Genomic DNA, 21,069 nt, shown 5'->3' with positions numbered 1-21,069 from the left:
AGGGGCTGCTGTTTGCAGAGGGTGCGCACTGAGCCCGTTGGATGTTAACACTGGTGTGCACAAACATTTGCATGAGGATGCTTGTGCTGTAGGACAGGACCAAGGGTAGGAAGAAAAGGACTGTGGGTCAAGGGCTTCCTCTGTATCCACTGGTGTTCCTGGCTCAGAAATACATATTTTAGGGGCAGGCCTGTATATGGCACACGTGGCTGCTATAATCTTTGCCTCACTTACTCTGCAGAAATGAACCAAAACTCCTGGGTCTGCCCCGGTCCCGGCACACATCCAGCAGCTGTTTCATGTAAAATAATCCAAAGATGGCATTGTTGTCTCTTTCAATTGGTAAATCAATTAGCTGATGTACCACAAGGTGCCCGGGTGGCTGCCTTTGTGGATGGGTGCTCAGAGGTACAGACATTTCCCCCTGGAGTGGGCTTCTATATTTTTAATGCATCTTTGCTTTCTGTAAGGAACAAACACAAACACATACACATTCTTTTTCAAATCCAAGTGACAGAGGAAATTACAGAGCAGTAAATGGATCGAGGAGATTGTTGTATAACAAAAGGAGCATTTCCCAGCAAAGACACTTTGTGTACATTTAAGAAAATTAATTATATTTTTATGCAACATGGTTTGTCCCCAGAAAGCAAGTCAAGGAAAGTATTTACAACAATCTTAGTCACTTGTAAGTTGTCAGTATCTAGATATCTGCTTTGGGTTCTCTCCCTTCTAAGGGTGGGTGAGGCCTGACGAATATTTTATTTGGGAATTTTACTTGCAGGGCAATAAAAGGGACTGCAGCTGATTGCTGTAGATAGTTTCTAAATTAGAGGACGGTGACAGCTGACAGGATGGACTCAGTTGATATGTGACTGGCTAGTAAAGCCAGTTCCTTTAAAAGCCGCTCCCAGTGCCAAACCAGAGACACACTCTTAGGCTGGTTGCTGATTCTCACTCCCATCAAGAGGTTGACTTTCAAAGTGTAGGGACCACATTTGCCAGACAGTCATTAACATGCCACATTTTCACTATCCAAGTTGCATGCTGGTCTGAGTGGTTCGAAGGCTAGTCTTAATGGTGAAATTTCCATAGCTGGAGACTTTTTGAAGACATTTAATGAGCTATTTCTACCACCCAAAAGCAAAGAAATTGTATATTAAATCACCTGTCATTTCAGTATAAAAACATTTTATTTTTTACTTATACCATGTCGTTTAACTTTTTTGCTGGTTCGTTTGTTTTCATGAGACAAATGATGTTTTGAAATCAAACACGTCTGGCTGAGAGTGAGGCTTTCATTAGACATTGAATGAGATGATTAATGTAGTCGCGTGTCATGGGATTTCTTAGTCGGTAATCCACTGTCTGTGTTTAAAGAGCCGTTTATTATCTGCAGTCTTTCTCTGGGAAGAATTCTGATTGGGGACAGGGTATCAGAAAATAACCTCAGAGCCAACTTTAGGACTATTTCACTTGGTATCTGATACCCAAAGGTTTGTTCTTTGAAAAGTGATAGAGGATTATTTAAAAAAATGTTTAAGATTTTTAAATTTTTTTTTTTTTTTAGAGAGAGAGAGAGAAAAAGGAAGTGGGAGAGAAAAACATCAATGAGAGAGAAAGAAACATCGATGTGATCAGCTGCCTCCTGCATGCCTCCTACCAGGGTTTGAGCCTGCAACCCAGGCATGACCAGTCAGGGCAAAAAACACATTTAACACTTTAAAAATCAAATGGGAGGAGACTGGCTAAAAGTAGCCTAAAGTCTAATTTTCTGCTTCCTCAAAAAAAAAAAAAAAAAGGGAGGAACTGGGCCCAGGTGTAATCAGCAAGAGGATTGACTTTTTGGGGGAACTGTTGAAAATATGCCCAAGCCATGTTCATCCCTTTGGTTCTAGGTTGATGTTAGGCCAGTGATAGCGAACCTTTTGAGCTCGGCGTGTCAGCATTTTGAAAAATTCTAACTTAACTCTGGTGCCGTGTCACATATAGAAATTTTTTGATATTTGCAATCAGAGTAAAACAAAGACTTATATTTTTGATATTTATTTTATATATTTAAATGCCATTTAACAAAAAAAAATCAACCAAAAAAATGAGTTCGCGTGTTACCTCTGACACGTGTGTCATAGGTTCGCCATCATTGTGTTAGGGACTACAGGTTTGTGTCCCTTAAATATATTGAGGTCCCACCCCAAAGGTGATATATTTGGAGGTCGGGTCTTTGGAGGTAATTAGGTCATGAATGGGGTTAGTGATCTGACAAGAAGAGACCAGGGACTAGCTCACATTTCCTGCCATGCAAAGATACAAGGAGAAGTTAGACGTCTGCAGCCTGGAAGAGGGCCCTTGCTAGAACCCTAATATCAGACTTCCAGCCTCCAGTAACGTGAGAAATAAATCTCTGTTACTGATAAGTCAGTCAGTCTATGATATTTTGTGATAGCAGCTGAGCTAAGACAGTTAGTGAGTGCTTAGGAGGGAGGGGAAAAGTCTGCTTTATCATCATCGCCACCATCATCATGATCATTATTTTAAGAATGTTTCTAGTTATTTTTATAAACTGTTTTTTGTAGCTTATGAAGGAGCAGGTTTTTGGCAAATAAACATGGTTCCTTTGAGCTCTAGAATGAAGCTAGTGTCTGATGGCAGAGGGCATTTCTCACCCAGGAGCTGGAGACAGACTAACACACCAGACGTTGTCTATTCATAACATCATAAAATGTTGAAAAGATGCATTGTTTCTGCTGGGGTTTCCTAAACTAATTTGATTAAATATTTCTTTGTCTCATTCATTATATTTCGAGTTTTTCTCATGAGGGGGAAGGCAGGTTTTCCCTGAGGGCAGAGGGAAGGAAGGCTGTAGAAGGAGAGTGATTTTCCACTGTCAGAGTCTCTATCTTCCCTAAAGCACCTCAAGGTATGGTGGGTGAAACCCAACCAGACAAGGAGCCAGGAAGTCCCAGGGAAAGTTGCTGAAATCAAAAAAGTCATCTGTATACTTCCTCTCCCAAAAACATGCAACATTTGTGGGATTTTAAGGAACACCCTGTTTTTCCATTTTTCTAGGCCTAAGCCAGGTCTAAAGTGAATTAAAAACTCAAGTTATAAAAAAAAAAACTCAAGTTATGTCTCTCCTTGGGATAATACCAAAGTCCTCAGCTGGGGAAAAAATGTGTGATGATCTTTATCTGTAATAGGGGACCATTTGTTTTTCTTTCTGCCAATAGCAAAACCATAGGTAACAAGCTTGTCCATATTGGGTCCCCAAAGCCAATGCTTGAAGGTGAATGACAAATTCTTTTAGTCCAAAGTTGTCTGCTGAAGTAGAGCTTTGAATTAGAGAGATGAGGAGACCTTGACTTAAAACTGGATCAGAAAATATGCTTGTATGTTCTTCATGAGCTTTTCACTTTAGGAGTGTCTGAGGAGATGCCATCTTATTTGACCTCTGTTTAAAACTCAAGCGACCTGCCCCAACTAGTTTTGTAACCTTTAGTAAATCATTTAAACTGCATTGAGTTCCTTATCAGCAAAGTCAAAATAATATCACCCACCCTGATTACCTTACAGGCTATAACAAGATAACCTGTGGCAAATGTATAACATGCAGACTCTTATTTTCCCTGGAGTGATCAATTATTTTCAAGTTTTTATAAATAGGAACATTGTGATTTAAACTTCCAATTCTTGTTGGCCATGGAATTGTAATTTTTTATAGGTTCTAGGTGTGATGTTTCTCTTTAAACTCCATTGACCTCCTGCATCTGAATCATCTGGGTTGCTTGTTAAATGACAAACTCCCCTCCACCACAAAAAAAAAAAAAAATACATAGTTACAATACACACACACACACACACACACACACACACACACACACACTGAATCAGAATCTATGGGTGTGGAGTCCCCACCTCTGATTTTTAATAACTCTCCAGGCTATACTTCATTTTAAACTTGAGAACCACTGCTCTAAAACACCTAGCATATTACTCCATGACAGTGTAAGCCAGTTCTGGGTGTTATAGGAGAACATGGTATATTTAAAACATTCACAACCGACATATCTCTCATGAGCGGTGGTTATGTAAGACACGACTGGTAGCGCCAGTGACTGCTTTTAAGGCATCTAGCTTTCTAAATAGAGGATTATACCGAAAGACATTACATAGTTCACCATGGAAAAATACTCCTCACCAACGTTGGTGCTTTTCCTTTAAAATTCTTTTCATTGCTAGTAAAACAGGAGGGAAAAACTTTCACTTCAAAGCCTACAAACTGCGAACTCTGACTGCAGTGCCAAGCTCCAGGCTCCAACCAGTTTCTGGCATATGTCGAGCTTTTTAAAATCCTAAATACAGGAATGGATTTGCTTTGGAGTTTTATATACACACTTGTGTATACACAATGCAAATCCCCAGGGACTAAAAGCAAACAGGGGGAGGGTTGCCGTTTGCCATCCTTGAATCTTCCCTGAACAATTGCCTTCTCCTGGACTGTGCAGCCCAGTATGAACTCAGGTCCAGGCATTTCCCACATGCAAAAAAAAATAAGTGATTTTGCTTCCAAGTTGCTTGTGCTCTAGGAGGTAAGCTGACACATACTGGTAACGGTCATGACTATTGCTGTCTTTGCTCCGCTATGGTTCCAGAATGTCTCTGCCGGACAGATGCCTATCTGAGGGCCAGGAGAGGATGTGTCCTCAGGTTAACTTTCTGTGGGGTGGGGACATGGTTGTTTGTGCCCACCTGCCATCCTCCCTCACTCTTTCCTAAGGGCCCCAGTTTGCCTCCACATACCACTCCTGTGCAAGAAGCCCAGCACCTTAGGGAAGTCATTTCCACCCCTGACTCCGGGGAGAGTGTGACCCCAGCCCCGTGCTGTACGGAGTGGTTCAGAAACCCTGAAGGAGGTGTGAGGAGACATTCGCTGGGGTATTCTGAGAAAGAAGCATGTTTGCTCCTGAAGGAAATCCATCAAAGAGGTGGGCTTCTCTTGTGTATGACATAGTTGCTATGTGGTGCCTGGAGTTGTTCAGCCACAAGGAGGGAATCCAGAATCCTACCGCTGCTGTGAAAGATGGAAGAGAAAAACAAAAAGCAAAACAAACCTAATAAGCTCTTATGGAGCCAGTGGTGAAGCCCACCCCCAGGCAGGCTCGCCAGGCCACACCCCCTGCACACGCTGCCTGTGCTTTCTGAGCAGCAGGTGCCCAGGAAACACTCTCCACCCATGTGGATGCTGGGTGTTTCTTTGATATTCACAAATATAAAACCTTGGTTGGTCAGGCTCCTGGTGGAGTGGCTGGGACTTCCCAAGTCTGCTAGCCATCAGGCTATGAACCCCAACACTTGGTCGCTGGGGAAATCGCGTAGGGTGATGCTTGGTGAAAACCAGATGTTGAATAAATGTCAGTCAATTCTCCTTATAATGTTAAATTGTATCTGAAGTGACTTACCCTGCAGTGTAAGAGAATATTTAAAACATAAATGTGGAGTTAGAAGGCATCTACATACTTTAGGTTTGAGCAGCAGTCTTCTGCCCACGCCACCCCCATGCCAGTAAAGCAGGCTTCAAACAATGATCACTTTCAGTACATTGTGGAAAGCCTTAATTTTTTTGTCCCTGCTTTCCCTTCCCCCTGCACAGTTTCTCCGTGCTGGCAGTTTATTTTATTTTGGCTTCTTGTTTCAGGGATGCTGTGGGCTAATTAGAGGCCAGGCGGCTTTGATTGTGAGTTGTTTTTCTCTTGGGTTAAAGGTTTTGTTGTGGTGTTGGCATTTGTCATTCATTCTGATGTTAATTTTTTAAATATCTGTCAGCAAATTAAAGTACACATTAAATGCTGATTTTGTTTGTTTGTAATATTTATATCCAGTGGTCACAGGGTATGTTTGATGTGGTTTTGAACTTTTCCTTTCTCCAAACATGTGGGAATGTGTATGTGGGGCCCTGGAGTTGAGATTCTATGCCCGGTTACTTCTCCGACATCTGCCTTGTCTGGTGACTGTAGCTGTAGCTCTCTCCCCGAAGACATTGGAGTTCTGTAGGTTTGTTCTATTGAAGAGGTAGAGGTGCCTGGAAAAGGCCCCCAAATAAAGGATTCATGCAAGAAAATACAACCAGGGTTGGTTAGACTGAAAAGGAAGAAAATAGAATCACAGTACACTATTAAGGACATGCCAAAGTTTTCCTATTCTATGCAAATGATGATATAAAGCTATTGCTGCCCAGCCAGTGTGGCTCAGAGGTTGAGTATCAACCTATGAGCCAGGAGGTCAAGGTTCAATTCACAGTCATGGCACATGCCTGATCACAGTCTCAATCCCCAGTAGATTCTCTCTCATCATTGATGTTTCTATCTCTTTCTCCCTTTCCCTTCCTCTCTGAAATCAATTTAAAAAGTATGTATTTTTTAAAAAGCTATTGTTGACAGTACTAAGATGACCAAAATATAGTGAAAGGATTTTACAGTAGGAGAGCATTTCAGTTACTGTTGTTGCCATCGGTGTTGTAAAACATCAAACATCCATTGAGAAGATCATATGCTTTTTGAACCAGGATTAGCCAGCTGTCATCCGGGTTTGGCATCCCTTTAGCTAAAGATAGGAAAGATATCTGGGTTACCTGAGTCTATGCCTGAAGTGCACTTTCATTCATGGGAGACAGGGGGGTTGGCAATTATTGCAACCTGATTTTGATAGAAGATAGAACTTGCAAGAAGGGCGTATTTAAATGTTCAGAAACTTGCCAGTGTGCTGTGAAGGCTGGCCCCACCCACTCCGCTCAGCAGCAGCAGACGCCTTGTGCATTCTTGGTGCTGTGGCATCTTGTCATCCGTCACCTGCCCTACATCCATTTCCCCCTTTTCTGGTCACAGTCCCTAAATCCCTTCTCCTCTTTCAGAACATGCATTCAAGCAGTGCTAGTTACCCCTCAACTCCCCCTCTGCATCTGGACCCACACCCAGGAATAGTCACCCAGAATCTTCATCTCATGGACCCAGCTGTTGATTCAGGAATGGGTATGGTGATCCACACCAGACCACTGAGACACATTTTTTATTTTTTTTATAGAAACAGGGGAAAGAAAACACTCTCTTGCTGCTGGGTGTGTGATGTAGGGATGATACCAGTCTGGAGCTACTAGGGACCACCACAGAGAGGGCGTCTGGCTGGGCTGAGTGCAAGAGGAAAGCCGAACTGAGAGAGACAGCATTGAGTGCACTCCTGGATCCCACTCTGCCCAAAGCAGAGCATCTTTGAACTTTTAAGTACACATACATCAACATTTTTGCATAAGATTCAAGTTAGATTTCTGTTACTTCTGAAAAGAACCCTAATTAGTCATGACAGACACAAAAGGTAAAATTGGCTGTCGTCATATTGTGGAAAAGCAGCTAGGGAATGTCTCCTACTGTGAGTCTCCCAACCTAGAGTGCCAGGTCCTTTGCCTCCTTTTTGTGGCTTCAGTGTGTCCCTCCTCTCCACCCCAAACAAGAAATACAAGACAGGCTTGAGTAGAACTCATTGTTTGAAACAGAGGTGGAAGGAAATCAAAGCTTTTCTAAGAGAGGCCTCTTTCTCGGCACCAACCATTCAAAATGGCTTAGAGTCAAATGGTCCTGAATAGCACCATCCAATAGAAATATAATGGGAGACACATGTAATTTAAAATTTTCCAATGGCACCATTAAAAAGGTAAAATGATTTCTTTGTCTCATTCAAATCAACAAATGACAAGTGCTGGTGATGATGTGGAGAAAAAGGAACCCTCATGCACTGCTGGTGGGAATGCAGACTGGTGCAGCCACTGTGGAAGACAGTATGGAGTTGCCTCAAAAAGTTAAGAATGGAACTCCCATTTGACCCAGTGATCCCACTTCTAGGACTATATCCCAAGAAACCAGAAACACCAATCAGAAAGTGTTCATAGCAGCACAATTTACAATAGCTAAGATTTGGAAACAACCTAAGTGCCCATCAGCAGATGAGTGGATTAAAAAACTGTGGTACATCTACACAATGGAATACTACGCCGCTATAAAAAGGAAGGAACTTTTACCTTTTGCAACAGCATGAATGGAACTGGAGAGCATGGAAGGAAATCGAAGCTTTTCTAAGAGAGGCCTCTTATTATGCTAAGCGAAAAAGCCAGTCAGAGAAAGATGAATATCACATGATCTCACTCATATGTGGGATATAATGATCAACATAATTTGATGAACAAGAATAGATCCAGAGACAATTGTCAGGGGAGGTGGGGGGGTGGGGGTGGGGTAGAGAGCAACCAAAGGACTTGTATGCATGCATATTAGCATAACTAATGGATACAGACACTGAGGTGGGGGGAAAAAGGAGACATATGTAAAACTTTAGACAATAAAAAAAGAAAACAGGTAAAATGAACCAGGATAAGTTAGTTTCATTAACATATTTAGCCTAACATTTCCAAAATATTATCACTTCAACATGTAACTGACATTAAAAGAAATTATTATTGAGATAATTTACATTCTTTTTCTACTAAATCTTGGAAATTTCATGTGTATGTTAGATTTACAGTACATCCCAAGTCAGACTAGACCTATTTCAAATGCTCAGTAGCCACATCTGACCAGTGGTGACTGTATTGGACAATACAGCTTTTCACCAACAGATACTTGGAAACACAGAGTCACTCTTCACAGCTAAATGCAGTGGAAGTGAGACTAACAGGTAGGAAACCCAGCTGCCAGGTTCTCCAGGTCTCTCCACTGCAACCAGGGTGTGACTACCTAACTTGGATTTTCACCACTTGCAATAAAAGGGTCTCAGGTCTTACACAGACTTTCCCTAAAATGTGGGGACAACTGGGCTGTTAATCAATGCTTAGTAACTGCTTTATGCAGAGTTTGTAAACCAAGATTTATAAAGCATGGATCTGACTTAAGTAGTTTTTCCAGTGTGTTGGCTAATATCCCAACCATTTCCTCCTGAGTGTGGGAGGGAAGAGGTCAGGACGCAGGACTTCAGTCATATTTATGTCACTCTACAACCAGCTGAGTAGAGATGGCCAGAGCCACTGAAAATAAAGTGTATGTTCCTAACAAATGGTTGATCTGTTCGGTAAGTGGCAACTTATAAGTACAATTATTATCCTAGTTATTAATTCCTAAGGTTGTGTAAACCCTTAGTCCTTTATCCTTCTTCAGTTTACCCTTCCCCCATCATTATGCTGAATTCAAGCACTATCCTTTTCACTCCTAAATATCTCTTCCATATGTCTCCTTCCATCCAGTTCTGGTCCCATCCATTTACTAGTAGTTGGTGCTGCAGCATTTCTTGCCTGGACCATTACAGTAGCCTTGTGACTGATTTCTTAGCACCCATCTGCCAGATCTATTGTTCTACTATAGCCAAAATAGTCTTTCAAAACACAAATCTGGTGTAGTTATTTCCCTGGCTTCCATGGCCTCAGGAAAAAATTCCAGGTCATTTACCCAACCTCATAGGCCCTGTGAAGCCCTGAACCCTGCTGCTGTCAGAATCTCTCTTGCTCCTCACCCCACCATGCTGATCTTTTCTCACATGCTGGTGCTTGGGAGCCCTGCTTGCACTCGCAAAGTGCATTTGCACCTCCTTGCCTCACTGCCCGAATGCCCTGGTCTCCTCCCTAGCTAATGATTGACTACACAGTTCTCAGACCTCAGGTAAGTCCTTACTTTCCAAGGATGCCTTTCCTTGCTTCCCTGGCCAGATTAAATGCTCCTAGTACATGGTGTCTTAAACAATTTACCTTTCCTTTGTTTCACTACCATAATAAAAAATTTATATTAGTGCATGTAATACCACCTTACACCCATTACGACAGCCACTATTTAAAAAACAAAAGAACAAGTATTAGCGAAATGTGGAAAAACGGAATCTTTGTGCACCGTTGTTAGGAATGTAAAATGTATCACTGTGGAAACCAGTATGGAGGTTCCTTGAAAAATTAAATATAGAATTATCATATGATTCAGCAATTCTCCTTTAAGTATATATCCAAAAGAATTGTGAAAGCAGAATCTCAAAGAGATATTTGCTCACCCTTGTTCCTCACAGTAGTATTCACCATAAACATGAGGTAGAAGCAACCTAAATGTTCATGGACACATGAGTGGATAAGTAAAATATCACTTCTCGGCCTTTTGGCTAAGATCAAGTGTAGTATCTGTTCTTATCAGTAAAATAGTATATATACATACAATAGAATATTATGCAGCATTTAGAAAGAAATTCTGTCACATACTGCAACATGGATGAATCTTGAGGACATTATGCTAAGTGAAATATGCCAGTCACAAAAATAAAAGTCTGTATGATTCCTCTTATTTGAGGTACCTAGAGTAGTCAAATTTGTAGAGACAGAAAGTAGAAGGGTGGTTACCAAGAGTTGGAGGGAGAGGCAAATGAATTTAGTGTTTAACAAGGTTTCAGTTTTGCAAGATGAAAAGGCTTTAGAGATATGTTGCACAATAATGTGAATATAGTTAACACTACTGAACAATATACTTTAAAATGATTAAGATAGTAAATTTTATGTGTTTTTACCAGTGTTTAAAAATTTACATTTTCATGATTAATATGAATTTCTTCATCTGAACAGTAAGTTCTATGAGAAAAGTGAATGCTCTTCAATATATCCTTGGCACCTACCTTCCGTTTATTCTGACATTCAGTAAATATATAACTGAATGAATTGATGAAATTAACAACCTCTCATGTACAATTGGGGAGTGTATTTGGCTTTGTGCAATACGTGCTTCATAACACAAGCAGATGACAAATACTCAAACATTTGGAAATAGCCTCGCAAGGATCCTCACATATTAAGTGATTGATAGATTAATAAATTTAGCATCTTTCTAAAGAGAAGTGTGTTAAAAAAAACAAAACAGTAGCACACACCTTTTTCCCACCAAAAAAATGATTTCCAGTTACAAAAGTTTTAGACTTTTTCCAGTTAAAATTTTAGTTAGCTATTTCAGCTACATGGGTGGTATCTGTAGTATGATATTCATTGATATTGATATCTGTAAAGGGTTAATAATAAAGTTTAGTTACTTCCTGGAAAATCTTTGTTTTGGATTTGAAATTGAAGAAAAGGCAAAAATTGAATCAAAATGGATTTTTTAGTACCTAATTCAAGGAAGTACTGAGATAATCGTTGTCCAGTGGTCTTACTATGGGAGATGAAACCAATAAAGATAGTGGATCACAGATAGTTCTAGCAGAAATGTACATTTCCTAAGCCAGTACATCATTTTCATTATTTTGTTGAGAGAACTAGTATTTTTGGAGTAACAAATATAAGCACATAATTGGAGAGGAAATTTTGGTCAAGAAAATGTCAAGCTTAGGTAGAGTTTAGTGAGCAGCTGGCCTCTAATAAATCTTGGATGATTTCATGGAAAAAATGGACCCTCCCTGGCAGGATTGTTTCTTAGTCAGTCAGATGGTGGAGCCTTCCTGGCCCATCAGTTGCCTTAGAAGAGGCTTAAAGAAGTGGATCTGGCACCAAGAGCCAAGCTGAGACATAAAATTTTAGTGTCAAGTAAAGTGATATTATAAGAAAAGAAAAAGTTTAAGATTTGAAGTCTCCCCAAAACACAGCACTTTTTAAACAATTCTTTATTGTTTAAAGTACTACATATGTCTCCATTTCCCCCATTGACCTCTCCCCAGCCACTCCCACTCCCCAGCACATGCCCTCACCCCTGCCCCCCAAGTGTCTGTGTCCATTGGTTATGCTTATATGCACACATTCAAGTCCTTTGGTTGACCTCTTACCCCCTAACCCCCCACCTTCCCTCTGAGGTTTGATGGTCTATTCGATGTTTCTCTGACTCTGGATCTATTTTAAAACACAGCATCTTAATCAAAGGAAAGAAAAACAGTAAGTAAAGGGATTCTGCATCCAGGAAAACCAGAAGAAGCAGAGGTGGGAAAAGGAAAGATGGGAGGCAAAGTGACTGCCATGTGGGGGACGAGAAGTCTTGTGATGGAAAAGGCCAAGTGGAGCAGTGAAGGCTAAAGGGAGAGGGCTTCAAACTTTCACTGAAGGAAGTTGAGAAATTTTCCTCAATGTGGCATCAAAAGGGAATAAGAATGACCATGAATAAAGCTCCTGTAACATATCATTTTTTGCCTTTTTATGATAATGTGTGAAAAGTAATTCTTAGAAACGAAAGAAATAGAGGGCATATGAATGTTATTCTGCATTAATCTTTCTTACTGCTGAATCAGTTAAAATGAATCTTAAAAATAATTGCCCTTGTCTAGGCTGTATAAAATTTTTTTAATTCTTCCAGCATTAGAAGAGAATTAAATATTACCTTAGGACATTATAATAGTTTTTTGTAATATAAAATTACTGAGATTTTTTAAAAATCTGAGATGATCATGATTTTGGAAAATAGCTCATTATGCCAGACTAGTTTGTTTCACACAGGTAATATAAAGTCAAGAAGCAACTTTAGGTACAAACTTCCAATTATAAGATAAATAAGTTGTGGGGATGTGATCTACAACATGGTGACTATAATTTATAATACCATACTATCATTAACTAGAGGCCCAGTGCATGGATTCATGCACCAGTGGGGTCCCTCGGCCTGGCCTGCAGGGATCAGGCTGAAACTAGCTCTCCGACATCCCCTGAGGGGTCCCGGATTGCAAGAGGGTGGTTCTCGAGTGACGCACCCCAGAATTGGGCTCCCTCCTCTCTGTTCCAGGTGTATAACCTGAGAACCGCAGCTGCCAAGTCACCGCAGCTTGACAGCTCCTTCGTTGAGCATCTGCCCCCTGGTGTTCAGTGCATGCCATAGCTACCAGTCGGAGCCTCTGCTCCCTGGTGGTCATTGTGTGCCATAGCTACTGGTCAGATGGTCAGACGGTCACTTAGGCTTTTATATATATAGACTAGAGGCCCGGTGCACAAAAATTTGTGCACTCGGCGGGGGGGGGGGGGGCGGCGAAGGGGGGCCCCTCAGCCTGGCCTGTGCCCTCTCGCAGTCTGGGACCCCTCGGGAGATAACGACCTGCTGGCTTAGGCCTGCTCCCGGGTGGCAGAGGGCAGGCCCAATCCCTAGGTGCAGCCCCTGGTTGGGCTCAGAGCAGGGCCGATTGGGGAGTTGGGGCGCCGCCCCCTGTCATGCACAGAGCTGCAGGGCGATCAGGGATTTGGTCGCTGCCCCCTGTCACGCTGATCCCGGGGCCGGGAGGCCTCTCGGCTCCGCTGATCCTGGGGGTCCTGAGGCCTCTCGGCTCCGCTGATCCTGGGGTCCTGAGGCCTCTCGGCTCCGCTGATCCCGGGGCTGGGAGGCCTCCCGGCTCTGCTGATCCCGGGGGTCCTAAGGCCTCTTGGCTCCGCTGATCCTGGAGCCAGGAGGTCTCTTGGCTCCGCTGATAACCGGGGCCGGGAGGCTGCTCGGCTCCGCTGATCCCAGGGTCCTGAGGCCTCACAGCTCAGCTGATCCCGGGGTCGGGAGGCCTCTAGGTTCTGCTGATCCCGGGGTCCTGATGCCTAGTGGCTCCGCTGATCCCGGGCCGGGAGGCCTCTCGGCTCCGCTGATCCCCGGGCCAGGACGCCTCTCGGCTCCGCTGATTCCGGGTCCTGAGGCCTTGGGGCTCCGCTGATCCCGGGCCAGGAGGCCTGTCTGCTCCACTGTTCCCAGGGCCCTGAGGCCTCTCTGCCCTGCCGCTTCAGGGCTGTTTGGCTTCGCTCCGCTTGGAGCCTGAGTATGCAAATTAACCGCCATCTTTTAGCTTCTATAATTGAAACATTGTATCTTTTGGAGTTGTTGCTTCAGGAGCTCAGAGCCCCCCAGCTGCAGACAGGGAACCTTGGCTTCCTCATGCTGGGGCAAGCAAGCCTCCCTGTTCGCATCAGCTGCCTGGCTGCCGGCCGCCATCTTGGCTGCCAGTTAATTTGCATATCTCGCTGATTAACCATTGGGAAGGGTAGCGGTCGTACGCCAATTACCATGTTTCTCTTTTATTAGTGTAGACTAGAGGCCCATTGCAGGAAGATTCCTGCAAGAATAGGGCTTACTATGGCTGGAGCAAAGCAGAGAAGGGAGCAAAACCTGCTGAGGTGGGCTTCGCTCCCGCCTCCAGCCACTCCAGCTTGGTGGGTTTGCCGAACCCGCCCCCAGCTGCTCCAACTGGGTGGGTTTTCCCAACCCGCACCCAGCCGCTGCTGCTGGGTTTTCCCAGCCCGCCCCCAGCCGCTGCAGCTGGGTGGGTTTGCCCAACCTGCCCACAGCCACTGCAGCTGGGTGGGTTTGCCCAACCCGCACCCAGCCACTGCAGCTGGGTGAGTTTGCCCAACCCGCCCCCAGCCGCTCCGTCTTGGTAGGTTTGCCCAACCCGCCCCCAGCCGCTCCGTCTTGGTGGGTTTGCCCAACCCACACCCAGCCGCTCCGTCTTGGTGGGTTTTCCCAACCCGCCCCCAGCCGCTCAGTCTGGGTGGGTTTACCCAACCCGCCCCCAGCCGCTGCTGCCTGGTTTCTCCTCCCACTCCCAGCAGCTGTGGCTGGGTTTCCCCTCCCGCCTCCTGCCTCTGCAGCCTTGGCTCCTTTACTGTGTCCACGGCCTCTACTTTGCTCCCTTCTATAGCCCTTGGCTTCCATGTTGTCTTCAGTCTTCGCTCAGAGCCAGTATATGCAAATTAACCGCCATCTTGGTTGGTGGTTAATTTGCATATCGCCCTGATTAGCCAATGGGAAGGGTAGCGGATGTACAGCTAATTACCATGTTTCTCTAGATAGGATAATACTGTAGCGGTGATTTATAATTGATATTTGCTAAGAGTAGACAGTTCTCATCACAAGAAAAATATGTATAACTTTATGAGGTGATGAATGATTACTATACTTGTGGTTATCATTTTGAAGTATATACATATGTGTATGAAATCATTATGTTGCACACCTGAAACTAATATGATGTTACTAGAGGCCTGGTGCACAAAATTCGTGCATGGGTAGGGTCCCTAGGCCTGGCTGGCAATCAGGGCTGGCTGGGGCCTTCCTTCCCCCAGCTGCCAGCTACCGGCCAGGGCCTTCCTTCATTCCGTGCTGCCCCCTGGTGGTCAGTGCACGTCATAGCGAGCAGTCGAACTGGTCATTCGAACTCCCGAGGGGACAATTTGCATAGTAGCCTTTTATTATATAGGATTGTCAATTATATCTCAAGAGAACTGGAAAAGAAAAAGAAGGCAACTTTAGATAATTAAAAAGTTGTCTACATGGGGACTTGTTCATTTTGCTAAAAGAAAAAATTATTTCTTTTTTTTTTCAATCCTTTCAGTGGTTCAGATTTAGCAGAATAAGGTTAATGGAGGTAGTAGTCTCATAATACAGCATAAATGTGAATTCTACTCAAGCCTTTTATAAAGTTCTTTTGACATAGGTCATCTTAGTGATGGAGTGCCACCTAGTATATGCCATTTTAGAGCTACTTTCTCCCCAAATGTTTTTTTTAAGAAGAGTAATTACTTCTTTATTTCTCGGTATCATTTATGTAACCACTGAGATTGGGTCGTCATTCTAGAAAGTTGCAGTTTGGATCCAGAGCTCTGCAGAGCCCACCTTTATAGCCGCCAAACTTCTGACAGGGTGAACCAAGCTTCTAAAAGTCGGAACTCTAAGTATTAAACATTTGATGAATAATGTGATATATTTGGAGCTGTACTGTTGGTGAATTCTCCATTTCATTTTGTTTCAGTTTCACGGAGATGTTTATATTCATTAGTCTTCTTTATATTTTGCCTTCTTTAAAGCTAATTCTTGATTGTTTTTTCCTGTTGATGTCCTCTATCACTTCCTCCCGGCTCTTCCCTGAACTCTAGTTTTCCTTCAGTAGTAGTTTCTAGGAGTTTCTTAGAGTGGGTGCCTGTCTAAACTTTTGGACACTATTGTGGTGGTTTAAGTTTAAATTTTAATTTATTGATCATAGTTTTACCAAGAAAACCCTCTCAAAACCAACACCTCTTGGGTTTATTACCAAAATTACTATCATCATAAATTCCTAAGTCATTTTATGAGCCCCCAAACCTTCAGCCATGGCTTAGAACATCACCATGTTCATTAAGGGCTCATTTAAGACATTCTTTATTACAAGTGATTGCCAACAAAGGGAAAATGCTCCTTTTTTAGTGGCCTCCTAACAGAGTCTCAACTGTACACAGGAAGAGAGCCTTCAAGACCTGAAATATATATGTCAATCTTAGCAGATTTCCTTAGAAAATAATTTGGTAAATAGATTGTAAGCAAAGGGTTAATAGTTGAACTACTCACTTCCACTCAACACTGGAGAAAAATAGGTTTTCAGTTATTCCCTTTAGATGGAAAACTCCTTAATGACAGCATACTCAGTTGCATGTAGAAGATAGTTCAGTGTTTAAAGAATAGATGGCTGAGGTGGGAGCGGAGGGCTGTGTGCATGAAATGAGCTGCTTCCTCGGTCATCACCAATCAGGCCCCTCAGACATGCCCAGTTACTTCTTATTTTTGTATAGTTTGTATCAAAGCTAATGAGTAATGTTACAAAATAGTGACCATATGGTGAATCTGAACAATTTTGACTAATTCTGTGTCATCCACATGCTTGGTCCCCCAGTATCCTACACTCTGAAGTATCTAAAGCACAACTCTTTGATGTCTTCCCATCCTGACACATTCCTTCATGATCCCTCTCTGTTGAGTGACATCGTCATCGTCCCATCATCATACATGCTAAATTAACCTGCAAGCTACTTTCCTCAATCTCTCCCTCATCACCAGAGCTCCACCCTGCACCTCCAGATGTTGATTCAACATCATTAATTTCCACTTCGTGCAGCTGTATTGTTTGTGTGTTATCACCTTTGTAGCATTGTATCACCAGTCTCATATCTGATATTTTATGTTATATACTCCAAGAGGCCACAATCTGCAAACATACTTGGTCTATAGGATGTGTTGAAATGACAGGAGAGGAGAGAACCTTTGGTATTGAGGACAAAACTTTCAGTAAACTCAGAGTCAGGACTCTGAATTATCTTTTGTTGTGACTTATTTCCATGAAAAAAAAAATCTTAAAATATTTACTCTTATTCCCTATTAGTGTCTCTTTTTTAGAAATTTTTTACCCAGTACCGAGGAAAATATCTCCAGTAATGGCACTAAATGAAGGCTTTTGAGGGAGAGAAGGCTGCTCTGTTGGCCTTTTGCCTTGACTTGCCAGTTTGGGCTATAACCCAAACATGCTAAACTTTTCTTTATTAATTATACTAGTTAAGGTCTTTGGTAGCAGAGAAAAAAAAACTGGCTTTGACTTAATAAACAGAAAAGCAATAGAGGTAACGATGCAACCCACACAATTTATGGAAAGGTGTATAGTTTGTAGGACCCACAGAGGCTACCCTGGGACCATGTGGTCAGGACATGACCTGGCACTGCTGCCATTGGCTGTGTGCCTCTGCTAGGGATGGACTTTGGACTCCACCACTGAGAATAATCCTTGAGTTTTCCAAGTACAGGCAGGAGCATTTAATGGACAAGCCCAGATCTCCTGCCCTGCCCCTACAGTTTCCTCTATACAATGGTTCTTCTAGCATATTTATTATGAATTGACTCAAATGTGTTTTTAGAAATATCCTGATGACCACCCATATTCTCCTGCAATAACAGAGGAAAAAATAGGAGTTAGAAGGAGAACTCTGGCCCACTTTTTTTTTTTTTTTTTTGAACAGCTTCTGTCAATGAGAAGACAATTTGCCAAATTTACCAATAACTGGAATAAGTTCAGGATGTATACTTTATAAACATCATAGTAATGAGCATAGATCAGTGATGGCGAACCTATGACACGCGTGTCAGAGGTGACATGCGAACTCATTTTTTGGTTGATTTTTCTTTGTTAAATGGCATTTAAATATATAAAATAAATAATAAAAATGTAAGTCTTTGTTTTACTATGGTTGCAAATATAAAAAAATTTCTATATGTGACACGGCACCAGAGTTAAGTTAGGGTTTTTCAAAATGCTGACACGCCGAGCTCAAAAGGTTTGCCATCACTGGCATAGACAAAGCAAGAGTCATCCTTATAAGAAAATTTACAGGATGTATGTAAAGATGGTGTCCAGTAGGATGGCAGTGAGGAAGAGAGTGTGAGAGAGTGAGGGAACAAAGGGGAGTGTGTGGACGTGTGTGTGTGTGTGTGTGTGTGTGTGTGAGAGAGAGAGAGAGAGAGAGAGAGAGAGAGAGAGAGAAAGAGAGAGAGAGAGAAGGAGGGAGAGAGAGTGTTAGAGACAGTTAGATCCTGCAGGACTTTCGGAGGCTGGTAGACCAGGTGGTCTTAGACTGCAAGACCCCACTGCCGCAGCAAGCATTCCTGGGTGGCCAGCACTGGCACAGAAACCATGCCATCTTGAAGGGCAGAACTGCTGAGACTGGGAACCCAGACTCACCACCACCCAGACTGGCCTCAGACACAAACCGGGACCCTACAGCCACTCTGGACAAAGACCTGCTAGCACAGCTGCAGACCCAGAGACACTGAGACTCTAGACATCCCAGCTGCAGATTCCTGTAAATCACAGAGCACATCCCCCACCTGCTGGCCCACTGCAGCACCATAGGGCATGCACAACCCATGGCTCGCGAGCGGGCCACCTGCCAACACAGGGCAGTCATGCAACCTGGCCCCCTAGCAGGCCCGTGACTCAGATTCTCAGTGTGGAGGTCCCACACTAACCCATGGCAGCCAAATATAGCACCCTTGACTCTGATTCTTGGCACATGCACATGAGGTCTCTGATTCTCAGCGCTTTTGTGTGAGGCCCCCGCTGACCCAAGGCCGATCTGAGCACTCATGACTCTGATTCTCAGTGCACGTGTCCAAGGACTCTGATTCTCAGTGTGGAGGCCCCAGGTGACCCAAGGCAGCCAAACCGAGTGCCCACAACTCTGATTCTCAGCACACACACATACAAGAAGCCTCCTGCTGATCCAAGGCAGCCAATTCAAGTATCCATGACTCTGATTCTCAGAGCAGGCGTGAGGCCCCCACTGACCCGAGGCCACTGCACAGAGCACCCATAACTCGGATTCTGGGTGCATGTGCACCCAGGGTTAGGGGGTTGCTGCTTACCCCCAGCAGCTGTGCCACCTGCCCCCAGGTGGGCCAACTCTCGCCACCTGTGGCTCCCGCCAACACACTGCAGCCACGTGTGTCAGTGCCTGAGCTCTTCAGTGACACTCAGGTTATGCAATGCTCCCACTGCGTGTGGCCCAGGCCCCCACAACTTGGCATTTGGACCTTTTGGTAATAGCACAAATGGAGAGACGACAAAACAATCCCCACAGGAAAGAAAAGGAAGAATTGCCAAGAAAGGAACTAAATGAAACAGAGGCATGCAATATGTCAGAAAAAGAATTCAGAGTAATGGTCATACAGTTCATAAACCGGATGGATGAAAAAATCAACAACCTATGAAAGAATCAGGAGGAAATCAAAAGCGATATAGCTTCAATCAAAAACACAATTAAGGTTTCAACAGTAGACTAGGAGAAGCAGAGGACCAAATTAGTGGATTAGAAGAGAAGGTAGAGGGAAAAGCCCAATCTAAACAGCAATTGTAGAAAAAAATTAAAAAGCAGGAGAGCCTAAGGGAGCTTTGGGATAACATGAAACAAAGTAACATACATATAATAGGGATGCCATGAGGACAAGAAGAGCATCAGGGATTAGAGAACCTATTTGAAGAAATAATAACAGAAAACTTCCCTGACATGGGGAAGAAAAAGTCACACAAGCACAGAGAGTCCCAAGAAAGATGAACCCAAAAAGATCCACACCAAGACACATCATAATTACAATGGCAAACATTAACGACAAAGAGAGAATCTTAAAGATTGGAAGAGAGAGAGACATAGAGTTACCTACAAAGGATCTCCCATCAGATTATCAAATGATTTCTCAACAGAAATACATCAGGCCAGAAGGGAATGGAATGAAGTATACAAAGTGATGTAAAGCAAGGGACTGACTCCAAGAATACTCTATCCAACAATACTATCAATCAAAATTGAAGGGGAAATCAGGAACTTCACAGACAAAAAAAAAAAGGCTAAGGAAGTTTATCACTACCAAGCCAGCAATGCAAGAAATGCTAAAGGGACTGTTGTGAAAAGAATAAGTAGAAAGAGAGGAAGGAACACAGGCATAAAGAATATAAATGGCTACAAACAAGTACCTATCAATAATAACATTAAATTTAAATGGATTAAATTCTCCAATCAAAAGACATCAAATGACTGAATGGATAAGAAAACATGACCCATATATATGCTGTTGACAAGAGACCCACCTCAGAACAAGGGACTCACACAGACTGAAAGTGATGGGATGGAAAAATATCTTTCAGACAAATTGAAATGAAAAAAAAAAAAAAAAGCTGGGGTAGCAATCCTTATATCAGACAAAATAGACCTCAATGTGAAGGCCATAACAAGAGACAAGGAAGGCCACTTCATAATCCTAAAGGGATTAATACAACAAGAGGCTATAACTCTGGTAAACATACATGCATCTAATGCAGGACCACCCAAATACATAAAAAAAAACCTTCTGGGAGATATCAGGGGAGAGATTGACAGCAATACAAAAATAGTAGGAGACATTAGTACCTCATTAACTTCACTGGATAAATCCTCTAGACAAAAAATAAGCAAAGAAACATCAATCCTAAATGACTCACTAGATCAGATGGACTTAATCAACATCTTCAGAACATTCAACCCCAAAGCTACAGAATATACATTCTTCTCAAGTGCACATGGATCATTTTCAACGATAGACCACATATGGGGATACAGGCAAAGACTCTCCAAATTCAAGCATATCAAGCATCTTCTCAGATTACAGTGGCATAATATTAGAAATAAACTACAATAAAAACAATCACAAAAATTCAAACACTTTGAGGCTAAATAGCATGCTATAAACAATGATTGGGTTACCAAAGAGATCAAAGAAGAAATAAAAAAACATCCTG

General features: G+C 42.8%; 1 protein-coding gene and 1 pseudogene across 1 annotated transcript in view; both read left to right on the top strand.

The window, feature by feature from the left end:
* The window catches only part of ATP8A2 (ATPase phospholipid transporting 8A2), a 701,182-nt gene that overhangs the window by 535,932 nt on the left and 144,181 nt on the right, over window positions 1-21,069 (top strand). The gene's annotated exons all lie outside the window — the stretch shown is intronic.
* LOC118652415 lies at window positions 10,157-10,264 on the top strand (annotated as a pseudogene).

This window comes from Myotis myotis, unplaced genomic scaffold (assembly GCF_014108235.1).
Source record: "Myotis myotis isolate mMyoMyo1 unplaced genomic scaffold, mMyoMyo1.p scaffold_m19_p_3, whole genome shotgun sequence".
NCBI classification, from domain to species: domain Eukaryota; kingdom Metazoa; phylum Chordata; class Mammalia; order Chiroptera; family Vespertilionidae; genus Myotis; species Myotis myotis.
The sequence above is the reverse complement of the archived record's forward strand: the minus strand, read 5'-3'. Positions and strand labels throughout refer to the sequence as shown.